This window comes from Onthophagus taurus, chromosome 8 (genome assembly GCF_036711975.1).
Source record: "Onthophagus taurus isolate NC chromosome 8, IU_Otau_3.0, whole genome shotgun sequence".
NCBI lineage: Eukaryota > Metazoa > Arthropoda > Insecta > Coleoptera > Scarabaeidae > Onthophagus > Onthophagus taurus.
This window is the reverse complement of record NC_091973.1, coordinates 14,298,268-14,315,613: the sequence shown is the minus strand read 5'-3', so window position 1 is coordinate 14,315,613 and position 17,346 is coordinate 14,298,268. Positions and strand designations below refer to the sequence as shown.

General features: G+C 36.5%; 1 pseudogene; it reads left to right on the top strand.

Annotated features, from left to right (window-relative positions):
• Positions 1-15,939: 15,939 nt before the first annotated feature.
• On the top strand, positions 15,940-17,108 carry LOC139431226 (uncharacterized; annotated as a pseudogene).
• The last annotated feature ends 238 nt before the right edge of the window (positions 17,109-17,346 follow it).

Genomic DNA, 17,346 nt, shown 5'->3' with positions numbered 1-17,346 from the left:
GTTTAGTAATGGAGGATTGTGATATTTCGTGTTTGGTTGGTATCATTGAGAACAGTTAATAATGCAAAATTAACTGTTTTTATGTTTCGAAACTTAAATTCAAATTTGAAATTTAAAATTTTTAATCTTTTCCTTTTATGAACTTTCGAATTATTTCTCTATCACTATTTATGTTCTATTTCTTATTTCATTTTATTATTGTAGGTATGTTGGGAAAGGGTGTAGGTTGTATGTTAGGATTTATGTAGGTTAGGATGGGAGTGTAGCTTAAGGGAAGATAATGTTGCAGGGCCAAGGTGCTACTTGCCTTGGTTCTCTCGTTCATTTACCTTTTGTTTTATATTGTGTTGTTATTTGGTATTGTGTTTTTCGTTATTTTGTTATTTTCTTTTCTTTATATATGTAATTGTTCATCTTATCTATTATTTTCTTCCTCTTTGTTATATTTGTGGTAAGTTAGAATTTTCTTATGCTTTGTATATTGTAGCGTACAAAAAAAATTAATAATCAAAAAACTCAAAACAAAACGCCACGAAAAACAAGGTGCCGGCAATCTCAGTAGAGAAGGGGTGGATTTCTTTTTTTTTTATAGGGCGCCAGTGGATCTACGATAGTATTCCTTGTCTCAATGCCAATCATAACAGGACCCACTCTGAAGTGAAAGTGAATGACGAAAATCAAAGAAAACAAAACGGATAATAATAATAATAATACTCTATTAAAAGAATTTAAAAAAAAATAAAGTAACTTTTCGTGCAAGTAAAAAAAATAAATAAATCAATTATAATAATAATCATTCAAAAACTATAAGAAACAAAAATTTAATTTAACCAAAGTTTACTCGAGTTAACTGTGATCTTACAAAATCAAAAAAAGTAAGAAAATGAACTAAAAATAAACTAAACCAAATAATAATAAATAACCAATTATTTCAGGTAAGTATAAAAATATCAAACATAATTCTAGGTAAGTAACAATAAACTGTTCTATTTTTTTTTATAAATTTTTTCCTTTTTCTTTTTTTTTTTATCTCAAACTTTATTATATTAAATTATATATTTAATTCAATATTTTTCTCAAAATATATATAGCGTTCATATATTTGAAAAACACGCTTTTTTTTGTTTGTTAACAGGTTACGAAAAAGACGACTCGACGAATGTTCCGAGAACGAGAAAATTAAGTAATCTGACCTTGAAAATTCTGCACACGCTGAAAATTTTACTTTCCCGATGATAATTCTTTATCCGGAAAAGTCATACGATCTTGGGAACGACGGTTTTTAACGATGTTCGCCTGTTGGATTGACGGACCGAAATCGACAGGTCGTAGACGGGAAAAATTTAGACCAAAAATAAATATCCAATACAAGAAGCTAAAAAAAAACGTAAAAAAACTATAACCGACGAAACAATGAGAAAAAGAATTAACGTTATTCTTACCGTCTCACTTCACGCACGAAAATTTATTAGAAGCACGCGTAAAAACGCAAAACGTGGTTTGAAAAATCCTCCCAAAGGAGTACCGACGAAAATTTGCAAAAACCAACAAGAATTAATCGTCGAAAAAAATTCACAATGAGACCCACAATCCCAAAATAACTTTGGAGGGCACTACTAAACCCTTAATTTGATCTCAACGTAAAAATAACGCACGCGGATGTTAATAAAATTTAAACTTTCGTCGCTAGCTCAACGCTTCAACCACTTCTCCAAAATCTCTACGTTTTCAAGAACGGCCCGCCGCGTCAAACCCGTTCCGCCAAAAAACCACGATCCGAAAATTGAAGAAAATTTAACCCCTCATCTATATGTAACCCTTCAAACATATAACTTTTTTCCAAAAAAATTTCGCGTTTTCAAATTATTTCAAATAAAACCGTTACAATATTCTATATATTTTTCGTCAATGTAGAGTATGTATTTATGTAGTTTCATGTGAGGTTGGTTAAACCACAGGTTCCTTTATCAAGGAACTCAAAAGTTGCAAAGTTTAAACATTACCCTATTTAAAAATTCTCGTGCAGTTGAGCAATTCAGGAAAAAGGAAATTTGGAAAGACCAAAAAATTCGTCATTTCAAATGTTTCAAATACATAAACAAAGGTTTATATTGAATTTCAACTTGATCATTAAGTAAAATGTTATCGTTGTAAATTTTATGTTTATTAATCACTAGGGTTTCTAATAAATCAAGGTTTTAAACTTGATTTTTATCGCACTTGAGTGTTACATTTTCATAATCAACTCTACGACCTGTTTCTTTGCCGTGTTTAAAAAGATTAGAATTAGATTTAGTTTCGTGTTCATACGTGTTTCTAGTTTTCTGCCAGTTTGGCCAATATAAACACCTTTACATTCAGAACACTTGATTGAATACACACCATTTTCTGTCATTTTACTATTAATCTTGTAATGATAATTAGAAAAGATATTAAGTATGTTGTTCCTATTGGAAAAAGCTAAAGAAATGTTGTATTTAGAAAAGATGAATTTGGAACGATAGGTAATATTATTAAAGTCAATAAGTTTATAAATGTTGAGTTCTTTTTCGGGTTTCGAATATAAAGGATCGGTCTAAATATATATTTTATTAAAAGGATTGTTAATAATTTTCAAAGGAAATTTGTTTTGTTTGGTTATATTTTGTATAAAATTCTTAAATTTCTTTAATTTTATTTTCTTTGGATAGAGGATATTTTATTGTACGGTTAAGTAAAAATCTGAAATTTGCCAATTTATGGTTAAGGGGATGGGCCGAATTATAAGGTATAATTGTAGGAATTGTAGAGGGTTTCCTATATACATCATAGCATATGTAAATCTAGAAAGTTAAGAGTTTTATTATTATTTTCTATTTCTACAGTGAAATGCAAGTTTTTATGTAAGTTATTTAAGTATTCTAAAAATTCAAAGAGCAATGTTCTATCTCCCTCCCAAACACAAAACACATCATCGACATACCTAATCCAGCTGTGAATATTTTCTTTGAAAGGGTTATTATCGTTAATAATATTATTATTCTCAATGTAGTTCAGAAAAATATCAGCTAGTAGACCTGATAAAGGCATTCCCATAGGGAGTCCTTCTTTGACTTTATAAAACTCGTTGTTAAAAGTGCAAAAGTTTTGAGTTATTATATGTTTAAGTATGGTATTTAAGTGTATTCTTAAGTGATGAATTGTATCGTGTTTGTTTTTAAAATAATAGTAAAACAGTTGGTTGGTTAGATTTAAGGTCATGTCTATGGGAACATTGGAGTATAGATTGGTGACATCAAATGAAATTAATATTTTATTGTTATAATTAATGTGTTTAGTTTTTTCTCTGTCAAGAGGATTATAATTAAGTTTGATATAGTTATTGTTTTTCATGAAATCATAAGTTTTACTATTATAAGTCTCTTTATTTAAAATAACAACTCCAGCTCCCTTGTCAGCTCGTACAAATATGGCATCGCTTTCAACAAGTTTCTTTTTAATAGATTTTATTGTTTTTCCGTATTCACATTGTTTATCGATTTCCTTATCTTTATATTTTTGTTTGTGAGATGTTTTCTACTTTTTTCCAATAACCTATAAGTTCGTTTTTTAAATTATATTTTTCAGGCTGATTTTTAATTACTATGTCAAAATCGATAGCGATATTAGTTAATCTAGGTTATTTATCATAGAGCTTTTATTTACTTACCTGTTTGTCCGCCCGTTTACACTTTTATTTTATTTATTTATTATAGAGTTTTATTTATTTTCCTGTTTGTCCGTCCTTTAACATTTTATTTTATTTTATTTATTTATTAGTATAGTTTTATTTATTTATTTATTTTATATAGTTTATTTACACTTGTTTGTTATTTATTTGTTTATACGTCTCAGTCATCTGGTTCAAAATCAAATCAAATCCTTTAAAATTCAATAAACCCACTACCAACTTCATTCAGTGGAACTGTAACGGATTGGTTCGACATTATTGCGAACTAAAGTCCCTAATGAACCAGTTTGACCCTTTGTGTGTTTGTCTTCAAGAGACTCACCTAGCGCCGGAACATAGCTATAATCTCAAACGCTACGAAACTTTCCGCGGTAGCGCTACTAGTCAAGAGACCGCACGTGGCGATCCCGGTTGCCGTCACCCGCAACCTACAGGTCGTTGCGATCCGTCTGCGGAGTCCATTCCAGATCACGGTTTGTTGTATTTACCGGTTTGTTGCTTCTGGTCGATTTCAACGCCCACAGTCCCATGTGGGGCTGTAACCGACGAGACGCCCAGGAGAGCAGTATCTATTGAATACCGGCGATCCCACACACTTGGCTGCCAGGTCGGGCGCTTTAACGGCTGTCGATTTGTCCATCGCTTCTCCGTCGATAGCTCCAAGATTACCATGGAGCACGGCGGAGCATCTTTCTTTCAGCAACCACGTTCCCATAATAGTATCGATTCCTGGTCAAACTGAAAACCACGAAACACCGAGAAAGTGGATTCTCGAGAAGGTGGACTGGACGCGATTAGCGCTCCGGCTCCGCAAACCGACCTTCAACGGTGACGTGGAGCACGACGTGGCCGCGTTACGCGTGCCATTCAAAGGGTGGCAGAGGAATCGATACCGCGCAGTAGCGGACGTGTGAGGACGGGCTCCGTTCCCTGGTGGAACCCCGAAATCGAAGCAGCCGTTAAAGCAAAGAAAGCCGCATACAACCGCTTTAAGAATCTATCCACGCCTGAGCGTTTGATAGAATTCAAAAAAGCGAGGGCCAACGCGAGACGTCTCGTGCTCGCGGCCAAACGGGACAGTTCGAAAAATTTCGACTCTTCCCTGACCGGCAAAACCTTCCCCGCCGAGGTGTGGAGAAAGATCGGAGCCATCAAGGGGGCCGGATACCACGGCCCCATATCAGAAATTCTCGAGGGCGATCACTCTCTGACCAACAGAGAGGACATCGCCGAGACTCTGGGTCGGCACTTTGAGTGTACCAGCTTCTCCCAGAATTATGATGGCGTTTTCCAGCAAAATAAAACAAATAGAGAGTCGGCCCCGCTAAAGTCACGAGTTAGTTATCCTATAACTTACCTTTCACGATGACTGAACTTCGAGAGTCCTTGAAGTCTGCAAAACCCTCAGCCGCCGGTCATGACGACGTTCGTTAAGCTCGTGAAGCACCTTCCCGACGAATGGTTCAAAATACTTCTGAAACTGTACAATAACGTATGGTCCTCCGGTACGTTTTCGCCGTCTTGGAAAACCTCCCTGATCGTACCGATCCTGAAACAGGGCAAGGACCCGACGTCGGCGAACAGCTGCAGATCAATCAGTCTTACGTGCTGTCTGAGTAAGTTGTTCGAAAAAATGATCAATTTCAGATTAATGTGGGTGCTAGAAAGTAAGCGACTCCTCGCCGTTGGTTTCAGGCAGGGTCGCTCTACAACTGATAACTTGGTTCTCCTGGAGCGAACCAGCCACCTTTCTTCAAGCGGGAGCATCTGGTTGCCGTTTTCATTGATATAGAAAAAACGTACGACATGACTTGGAGATATGGCATTCTCGAGCAACTCCACGAGTGGGGATTTCGTGGAAGACTCCCAGTGGCCCTATCCTCGTTCCTGGAAAACAGAAACTTTCGAGTTTGTGTAGGAAATTAGGGACCAGGTTCTATACCACCGGCTCCGTTTGGGACATACGGCCCTGACCTACTCTCACTTTCTAAAGGGAGAGGGGCAACCTCGATGCGACGAATGTGACGAGTCTCTGACCGTCACAAACATATTATCCTGAATTGTCGTCGCTATGCAAACCTCAGAGACCGCGTTAACATCAATCTCGAGGCCCCATTCAACTTATCCGCGTAAAATATTAAAAAAGTCCTGTCGTTTGTTAAAGAGGCAGGTTTACGTAATAAAATATAATTTAATTTATAGAGTATTTACTTACCTATTTGTGAGTCCGTCCGTTTACACCTTTTATCTATTTATTTATTTATTATTTATTCATTATAGAGTGTCTATTTACTTACATGTTTTGTCCGTCCATTTACAGTTGTTGCTTATTTATTTATTATAGAGTTTTATTTTCACTTACCTGTTTGTCCGTCCTTTTACACTTGTTGCTAATTTATTATAATTTTATTTTACTTACCTGTTTGTCCGTCCATTTACACTTGTTGCTAATTTATTATTGTTTTATATTTACTTACCTGTTTGTCCGTCCTTTTACACATGTTGCTTATTTATTATAGAGTTTTATTTTTACCTACCTGTTTGTCCGTCCTTTTACACTTGTTGCTAATTTATTATAGTTTTTGTTTTACTTACCTGTTTGTCCGTCCTTTTACACTTGTTGCTAATTTATTATAGTTTTATTTTTACTTACACAATTACATTTAGGAGAGATATTGCAAATGTGAGTCACGTCTAAATGCCATGATGGCCTTAATGACCTTAGATGTCGATGGGCCTGTAAAAAAAAAATAAATAAAATTAGGAAGTGGTAGGCGAAAAGTGGAAATATTAGTTAAGAACAGAAAGGAAGCAGATTTAGTGTATGTAGACTTTACTAGATTAAAGAATGAGTTTAGTGATAGGGTAGCTAAATTAGAAGTAAAGGGTAACGACATAGAGATTATTAAGAAGTTAGTTATTAAAGTAGATACTATTTACTGTGAATTAATTAGTTTAACCACTAAGGAAGAGATCAATATGTCAAATTTCGATTTGAAAGTCGCAATTAGTCTCCTTCCAGTGATGAATGATAAGGAAAATATGACTAATAAATTAATAGATTCTGTTTTATTTTACGAAACTATGCTTGATGATGGCGGTAAGCGGCATTTAATAAATTTTATTCTAAAAGCGCGTTTATCTCAGTCGGCAAAGATGAGGTTAAATTCAGAGTATGCCACAATTACGGGTTTAGTTAACGATATGCGAAAACATTTACTGACGAAAAAGTCAGATACTTCAATACAAATGAAATTGACAACGATTAGACAAAATGAAATATCAATTGCCGATTTTGGCCAGGAATTAGGATGACTTTTTGTCGTTTTTTTAACAATTTCACAGGCAGATGGCAACGATGTATCATTTAAAGTGTTAGAACCAATTAACGAAAAATTAACTATCAAACGGTTCGCAGAAATAGAAATAGCAAGTTAAGTACAATTATTGCCTCCAGAAATTATGAATCCCTTAAGGGTGCGATCCGAGGAGCAGATGAAGATGAAGAAATGTGTGTTTATAATCAACCACAAGTTATGGCATTCTCGAGATCTAATAGAGGTCGACAGAGATATGTTTTTTTTTTCTTCCAACCGCTTTGTTACTGTTATTTATTTTATTTTTTATTTATCTTTCACAACACAACATTTGTGTATCCCCTAATATATTACAATACATTGGCAAGCTAATTAACAATAAGGTATATCGTTCCTCACAATAGATACTTATGTATCTGTGTTGTGAGTTCGCAAACTAGCAATGTATTATTCCATCAGCGAACATACATATCCCGGTAGCTACTCCAAACAAAAAAAACGAACAACTCTGCCCACATCAATAACCAACTGAAACAAATGAAATCCTGTTAGAGGCGCCTCGGGCGTTTCAGAGGAACTAGGAGACAGCCAAAGTCACTCACACCATACACCGAGGACACCACATTAGCGTCACTGTAACATTGCAAAATATTCATGGGCTTCCATGAATTTTTTTAATTTCAGTCTTAAAAGTCTTAATTTGTTTAATCTCTCTTAATGCACTTGGAAGGAGGTTATAGTGCTTCAATGCACGGTACAAATGATAATTTTTATATACGGTAGTATTCACTTATTTAATCTGTTAGCATGTGATCTTGTATTATATTCATGATTGATTTCCGTATAAAGATTCCTTGTTTTATGAACGTGAATTAAGCTTAATATTATGTATCTTTTTTGGACGCTACTACTATCAGTGCAATTATACAGTCTATTTGCGGAAAAGGTCCGCAGTTTATTGTGCAGTACCTTTATTACGTATTTATTTGTGTTTTCCAAAATTTTTATGTTAGCACTCTACGCTCCACCCCACACAACAATACCATAATCAATCTGAGACAGTACCATAGTGTCATAAAACAACTTTTTCAGTTTGTTATCGAGTATGTTACGAATAGCATAACATTTAGGCAGTAAAGTCTTTAGCTTCTTGGAGATGTATACCACATGATAATTCCATTTTAAATGCTGGTCTATCACTATACCCAAGTATGTAGCCTTTTCAGAATGTGGAATTGTTTCCGATTCACCGTAGGAGCAGCCCCCATTTTTGTAGAAACTGTTATGATCGTTATGTATTTCTAGATGTAAGTTATCAATTGGCTTAGCTGCAGCTGTTGGCGAAAATGTTATACAGCAGAACTTTTCGGTGTTTAATGTAAGCAAGTTACATGACAACCAACCATTCCCACTCATCCTCCTCCACCAGGACCACTGTGTCATCTGCATAGCCTATAGATTTGGTTCCCTCGAATTGATCATTAATGCTAAATAAATCGTTAATAAATATTATGAACAGCAATGGAGCGAGGACGGTACCCTGAGGCAAACCAGTTTTTAAATTTTTCATTGAGCTATAGGTACTATTGATTTTTGTCATCTGCTGTCGCCCTGTCATATAGCTTTTGATTACATCAAAAGTTCTTCCTCTGATACCAAACTGTTGTAATTTCTGAAATAATCTGTTGTGAGGTACGGTGTCGAATGCCTTTTTTTACGTGCAAATCGAAAATTTTACGTTTTTAATTCTTTACCGTGCAAATTTGCTGGTATTATAGGTCCAAATTTTCTTAAACAGCGTTTGCGCAGGCAAGAACCCAGACAACAACTTTAAATAAAGGGCTGATTCGTAGATTCGTGATAAAAATGTACTGAAGGTTAATAATAGATCGGTGTGAATATAAATGTAAGATTATATTGTTCCCCTTTTTATACAAAAAACTTACGATTTTTATTGGAATTGCACTCCGAAATTGTTACATTCCGAAATTTTTATGTTATGTGTGGGTGACTTGTTTATGTGTAATGGGTTATGAGTTGCATACATTCGGAAACTTATTATTATTATTTTTATTTACTTTGTTTACATTTTGTTTGTTTATAACATTTTATTGTTTTCTCTTTCAGCAACATATTCTGAGTATTCCTTTTTTTCCCTTTTAACTCCTATCACTTTAAAATTCCCCTTTTTGCTTTTGAGAGGGTGTCGTAAATTCATGATGTTATCTTGCGCAGACGTAATTTTTTTGATATTTTCGATCTTTGGGTATAAAAGACCGTTCAAGTTTCTTCTTGAGCCTCTCTTTCTTACTATATTACCAGAGCTATACGTGTTCTCGAGTGTTAAAGAAATTTTGGTTGGTTCGCCATTTTTGGTTTTGGTGTAAAATTTTGTTTCTAATCCATATTTGTGGGATTCATCACTCGAAATAAAGTTTTGGAAAAGTGTTTTTCTTTTACCAAATTGTACGGAGTTTCCGGATTTCAACGTATTTCATTACATTTTCTTCTGTCCTCTGGTTAAACCTCGAACATCAGAGGTTTTTGTTGAGGGGAGCAACTTTTGGCATCTCTTATTGGAACAACTTTTTTGTTGGTATTTTGGAACCATTGTCCAAGGGTATAATTTCCATTACATCCTAAGGATTCTATTTATTCTTTTGGAACAAAACAAAGAATATTACTTTACCTTTCCTGAGTCATCAGAATTTGTTGCTGAGGATTTATTTCGAATCGGACCGGTGATCAAGACTTGGAGTAAAGGTCAGATAGAACAACATATTATTTTGGTCATTGAAGAATTTGTATCTTATATATTTTTTTTTTATTTTTTTGATTTTCCTTAAGAAAATCTTTAAATTAATTAATCTTTGGAACATCAAACTTTTTTCATTTTTTTTTAATATCATTTCATTTTTTTGTAAATTCTTGTTTGGCGAGTTTTTTTTTTAATTATATTTTTGGCGTTGATTTTTTTTATAATTTTTGATTTCACGTTGAGCTCAACCATAGAGTCAGACGCGGGTTAATTTTTCATTTTCATTTTTTTTGGTATTTTTATTTAAATTTCCTTTTAGTTTTGACTTTCATTTTTTTTAAAGCTCGCAAACATCAATATAGTTTTTTTTTGTTGTTTGAACCTAAAAGTTTACGGTTTTATAATTTTGTTATTAGTTTTTTTTACTTACCTGTTATTTACGGGAGTTTTAATAAATTTTGTCTGCAACTCAAAACCCATTTTGTTGAGCGTTTATGTTTTGTTGTGTTATTTGTTTATATCATCTCACGTCACAGTTCGTGTTGTACGCGGGGTTAACTGTGTGGCGCCATATAAATAAACATCTCAGGGTGATAAAACTAGTTTTGTCCTTGTTGAAAATTACGTTATTTTTTTTGTTTTGATTTAAACTCTTTTAACGCATTTGGCGTCATAAATTTTTGGCGCCCAACGTGGGGCCATTTAAAAAAAAGATTGTCGGTTAAAAGTAAAGTTGGTATTGTTGATAGAACCCGTCATAGGTTCGTTATTTTGATAAACTATGGAGGGAAAATTGGATGTGGGGAGATTGAGCGCCGACGCGTTGCGATACGAACTCAAAGTCAGAGGTGTTACAGAGCAATTAGCGCTCGATGAGATGCGGCATACGTTGAGAAAGTTAATAAAATTGGAGAAAAATGCTACTTTTGTTTTACCGGATTATCCGTTTAATTTCGTGGACGATTTGAAAGCCATACGGGAGGATTTGGCCCAAATACAGATCAAAATCGATGAGTACGCGGGAATCGCGAATACGTCAGAATTTAAGCGATTAAACCAACCATCTGATATCTTTGTTGGGGCGCGCGAATCGTTCACAACCGAAAGACAAAGCCGATAAAGACTTAAGAACGGGGTTGGTTACACAAATCGTAACGTTGATATCGCGACTTGAATTGAAAACGAGGACTACTTCTACTCCGAATAAGACGAACGCGAATTTAAGTGTGGTAAACGTAGATCCTTGGTCGAATCTGAGTGATACGTCATCGGATGATAGCGATGTTCCAGATGGTATGGCGGGATCCTCTAAATTAGTTTCGGTAACGAAGTGGGGAATTTCTTTCGCCGCAGACGGTAAAAGTTCTTTGAGTGCGTTTTTAGAACGCGTAAATGAATTAAGAGTCGCGAGGGGTGTCTCGAAGTCTGTTCTGTCTACGGTGGATTTGTTTAGGGATCGAGCGTTGATATGGTATCGTGCGAACCGGGGTAATTTCGCGAATTGGGAGGAATTAGTGGAAGGTTTAAAGTTAGAATTTCAGCCCGTTGATTACGATGATAGACTCTTTGAAGAGATACGTCATCGCACACAGGGACCTGACGAATCGATGGGAATTTATGTGTCGGTTATGAAGAATTTGTTCTCACAGTTAAATACGCGAATACCGGAAGATACTCAAGTTAAGCTAATGCTTAAAAAGTTAACTCTAGCTTTCCAGCGACAATTAACTTTGGTTGAGGTCGATTCGGTTGAGCACTTATTGCGGTTGGGGAGAAAATTGGAAGCAACTAAGTTATCCGTGGATAGTTACGCACCATCGAATCGTGTTGCAAGGGTATTAGAACCAGACTTAGCGTACATTCAAACAGACGAGACGGTATCAGTTGCGGTGGCGGTCGAGCAAAGCGCGACAACGAGAGAACCAATATGTTGGAACTGTCAAAAACGTGGACATAGGGCTAGAGAGTGTAGAGCTCCTAAGAGGTTGCATTGTTTTCGATGTGGTGAACAGGGTGTGATTACTCGAGATTGGTCTCGGTGTTCGGGAAATGGGTCCAGGGTGCGACGTTAGGTCGGTGTCTGCACCAAGCGAACGTAAAGCCGATCGGAGTTTTGCTTGATTTTGTCTTTAGTCATGTACGTGATGACGAGAGACCGTATTTGACTGTTGGCGTGCTGGGGAGAAAAATAGTCGGATTGCTTGATTCGGGGGCTAATCAGACGGTTGCGGGTCTTCGGGGCATTTCCTTTATTAAAGAAATGGGATTACCGATACATCCCACCAATAAGAGAATCACGGTCGCGAATGATGGGAGTTGCTCGGTTGAGGGCGTAGTGACTTGTCGATGGAATTGCAGGGTCGGGGAAAAATCGTGGAAGTTTTGTTAGTACCGGGTTTGAGACACGAACTCATATTGGGAACAGACATTTGGCGAACGATGGGTATAGTACCTGATCTTAGGCGCGGTGATTGGTCGTTTTCAAAAGAGCCACCGTTGGTGAGAGTTAATGCGATACAGGCGCGACCCGAACTTAATCGCAAAGACGAAATTAAGCTGCGGGAAATTATCGAGAATCTATTTCGTAGAGATATGGAAGGCGAATTAAGTCATACGACGTTGGTGGAGCATCATATTCGTACGGATGCGTAACCGATAAAACAGAGATACTATCCGATTTCTCCGGCAATGCAGAAAGTAGTAGATAGGGAACTCGATGAAATGTTACGGTTGGGGGTCGTGGAGAGATCGCGAAGCCCGTGGTCATCACCGGTATTGTTGGTTCCGAAAAGGGATGGCGGTTATAGATTCTGCGTGGATTATAGACAACTTAATAAGGTTACACAGGCGGATGCGTATCCTTTGCCGCAGGTATCATGGACGTTAGACCGTTTAAGAGACGCGAAATATCTGTCATCAATTGACATCAAATCGGCGTACTGGCAGATACCGATGGCTAAAACAAGTATGCAGTATACGGCATTTACGGTACCGAATCGCGGGTTGTTCCAATTTAGGCGTATGCCTTTTGGACTGTCGAATGCTCCGGCGACGTGGCAAAGATTTATTGATGGGGTAATAGGAAATGATTTAGATCCACATGTTTTCGTTTATCTCGATGACATAATAATAGTGACCGCGACGGTGGAGAAGCATTTCGAGATTTTGCAGACGGTTTGCAATCGTTTGATAGAAGCGGGACTTACTTTGAATAAAGAAAAATGTCAGTTTTTCCGGGATAGCCTTAAATACTTGGGTTACGTGGTAGACGGTAACGGGTTGCATGTCGATCCGGATAAGGTCAAGTCGATTCTGGAAATCCCTGTACCAAAAAAAATATCGAAAGTTAGAAGGATGATTGGTGTATCGAGATGGTACAGACGTTTCGTGCCGAGTTTCGCGGCTATAATTTCACCATTGACGGCTTTACTTAAGAAAAATTATAAAATACTTACATGGTCGAACGAATGTGACGATAAAGGAGAAACTTGTGACTGCTCCTATTCTGACGCGTCCCGATTTTGATAGGGAGTTCGTTATACAGACGGATGCTTCCGATTTTGGGTTGGGGGCGGTATTAACTCAGGTAATTGACGGTGAAGAAAGAGTTATTTGTTATATCAGTCGTTCATTAACAGCACAGGAACGAAAATATAGCACCACGGAAAAAGAGTGTTTGGCTGTGTTGTGGGCTGTAGAAAAATTGAGGCCATACGTTGTGGGTACTCATTTTCGCGTCATTACGGATCATTACTCGTTGGTTAGGTTAAATAAGCTAAAGTCTCCTTCAGGACGGTTGGCCAGATGGTCAATTCGACTTCAGCAGTACAACTTCACAATTGAGCATCGTAAGGGTAAAGACCATGTTGTACCGGACATGCTGTCTCGTGCGGTACCGGTGGTAGTCGATGAGATCGTGAAATCGGTGATAAAGGATCCGTGGTTGAATAAACTCAAAGAGAATATATTAGATAAAGAATATAAATATCCGAATTACAGAATCGAGAACGGGATAGTTTATAAGAGAATTAAAGTTACTTATCCGAAATTGTCGATGGACGGGGGTTGGCGTGAGGTTGTTGCTAAGAAAGAACGGACGGGAATAATTCATAAATATCACGACGTAGCGGAAATGGGAGGTCATTTGGGAGTGTTTAAAACCATCACGAAGATCACTCAAAATTATTATTGGCCCAAATTAAAGAGCGATGTTATGAATTATATAAAGAATTGTAGAATCTGTCAACAGATTAAAGTCGAACAAAGGGCTCCCGCGGGGAAAATGCATAGTCACTTGAGTGCGGATAAACCATGGCAATACTTAAGTATTGACCTTATCGGACCGTTACCGCGAAGCGCGAAAGGGTTTTCGTTCATACTAGTGGTACTCGATGTGTTTAGCAAATATCCGGTGTGTTTCTCGTTGAGAAAGGCAACAGCATCAGCTGTGGTTCGTTGTTTGGAGGACGGTGTCTTTTTAACATACGGGGTACCTCATACGATCGTGTCGGACAATGGCGTGCAATTTAGATCTAAGGAATATAGTAAACTTTTAGAAAATTACAATGTTAAAAGTAAATTCACACCATTGTACCATGCACAAGCTAATCCTACTGAAAGGATTAATAGAACCATAAAAACTATCATTACGGCGTATGTGTGGGATAATCATAGGAAATGGGATACCTTTTTGAGTAAAATTGTCTGTGCGATACGAACAGCTAAAAGCGAAACCACGAAATTTACACCGTACTTCGTCAACTGTGGTAGAGAGATGATTTTGGATGGAAATTTACATGAGAATTTGGACAATAAGCCTCCTAAAAGTCTAATTAAAGATAGAGCTAACGAGTTCGGTCGGTTGTATAGAGAACTTTATACGCGTATTGGAGTAGCATCAGATCGCGCGAGAGAGAGATATAATTTGAGACGTCGGTCAGTCAGTTTCGAACCGGGTAATGTGGTTTGGCGACGTAATTTTGTCCTTTCGGATGCGATTAAGGGTATAGCAGCGAAAATGTCAACCGAATATGTAGGACCTTATCGGGTTCGGAAAAAATTATCACCGGATATATATGTGTTAGAGGAGATGGACAGTAATGCCATGCCGGGTCACTGGCATGTTACTCACCTTAAAGTATTTAATGCTGAATAAGTGTGTTTGCCCTGTGGTTGGGGGTGTAAGAATTCCGCCATGGTGTACCACTGCCTGGGGTAAGAGCCCCGTAAATGTGTTGGGTTTTTGTTGTAGTCAGGGGTTGGGAACAAAACTACCTGTCTTTATTTTCACAATCCTTTTCCACTTTGTATCCCATATTTGTAGTAATAAACCTATTTTTTTGTTCTTCCTAGTAGAGTCGTTTTTCTTTTTTTTGTTTTAGAGAGTTTTCGCTTCACGAATTCCTCTATGTTACTGATATTAGTCTGAAGTGATGCTGGATTGTATCGTGCGGTGGTTTGTTTGGTCCCTGTAAGTCGTAGTATTATTTCCTTTTTTACCGTCTATGGTATCTTCTTGCTTCACCGGTTGCGTATACCCGAGAGTTGCGACGTAAATCCGGGTAGCGCTTTCAAACTCCTTTAACCTCATTCCTTTTCTACTCCCAATTTTATAATTTTATTATTTTTTTGTTTACGAATCTCAGGGATTGAATTGATCATCGTATGGTTATTGATGGTATTCATGGATTTCTATATCTATGTTTTTTATTTTATTTTATTTTTTTTTATTATTTCCTTCCGGCCGATTTGCCGAAGACTTGGTGGCTTAAATTCAAACCAGACATTAACTTCAAGTAAACATGTGTTTAGTTGTGAGGATCATTTTGATGTAAGTTAAACTTTACTAAAGTTGTGTTTTGAATAACAGTCAATATAACATGTATTTTTTAGTTGGAGAAGGATGCTGTAAACTGGGAAAAAGGATGGGAAGTAAATTAATTTTGAAGAAAGATGTATTACCCAATAAAAAAATTGAGGGAAAGTACTATGGTTCCCAATTGACTGATTCTGCTAAAAAAGGAAACGAGAAAATCTAGAAGAATGCAGTTTTCGTAAACGACTTTTTGTTAGTAAAGACATAGATGAACCACAACCTTCAACATGTTCAGCACCCGTTCAATTACCTTCTACCCCAGCATTGACATTGTTGTGTAATGTCTGAGTCTTCATTTGAAAGTGCATATTTAATTGAATCATCATTTATGTACACACCCTCCAAAACCGCCATTATTTCATCGCCATCAGGAGAGTTTTATGAAGAAGAAGTTAAAGTAAAATGTGACGCAAGCACGAACACCTATCTTAAGACTTCTAATAAGAAAATTCAGGTAAATTTGAAAGGACAACAACGCAGTATAGGCTGCAATACAACGCAGCTAAAACCAATAAATATAAACCATCCTCTGAAGAGAACTATATCTTGGACAGCAACTAGTAGTTCTATTGATGCATCTATTTCAGAATATACGCCTCACGCAAGTTCAAGTTCAACATCAAGTACAAATGTATCATATAAAAAAGCACCACAAAAACAGACAATTTTAAATTTAACTGTGTCAAATGTTGAATCTAACAGTAGATTTTATTTAGGATTGCCACAAGACGAATATTTTTTAATTAGACTCACATGTGAAATAAGTCCTATTACTTACACTGATGTATTAATAACTATTAAAAAAATACGCCTCAATGATCCATACGTGAGACTGGCAATAGATTTTGGAATGAGCGTTTCTTTAGTGAATAAAAAACTATCAAGCTACACTAGCAACTATCAAGAATTAATTTATTGGTCAAATGCATCAAAAATAAAATGACGTTTACCAGTACCATTTAGATATAGATATCGAAAAGTTTAATCTATTATTGACTGCTTAGAAATTGAAATTGAAAAGCCAGGAAAACCAATCCATCAAGCCTTGACTTGGAGTCAGTATAAAAAATGCAATACTGTAAAATATTTAATATCATCTACTCCCAATGGACTGGTCAACTTTATTTCAAATGGTTTTGGTGGCCGAACTACTGACAAAGAATAGTGGAAATGAGTAACTATTTACAAGTATGACCCTATAACTGTGGAGTTATAGCTGACCGGGGGTTCAAACACATAGATGAACTGCTTGTTCAAAAGACATGTTTACTGATTTGACCACCATCTGTCAGTGCAGGTAAAAAAAGCACCACAGAAGAAGTTCTAGAAAGTAAAAGAATTGCAGCATTGAGAATTCATATAGAACGAGTTATAAGAAGGTTACGCGAATTTTCAATACTTTCTCCTCATGCTTGTGTTAAAAGTAAGCTCGTTCAGTGGTTAGACTAGTGGTTAGACATTATTATAATTGCATGTGGTAATTAGAGTAATTAATTTACAAGGTAGACTAATTAAGTAAATTGATCAAACTAATTAAATCACATTTTCCACAATAGTGACCGCTTTGGTTTCTTCAAATGATGGAGATGCCACGCAGAACAGTCCATGTTTTCTTTGACTGAGAAACATCTGCAGCTGGAGCTGGGGATAACCTTTTTTAGAGATTTTACCCTCATTATCAATATAT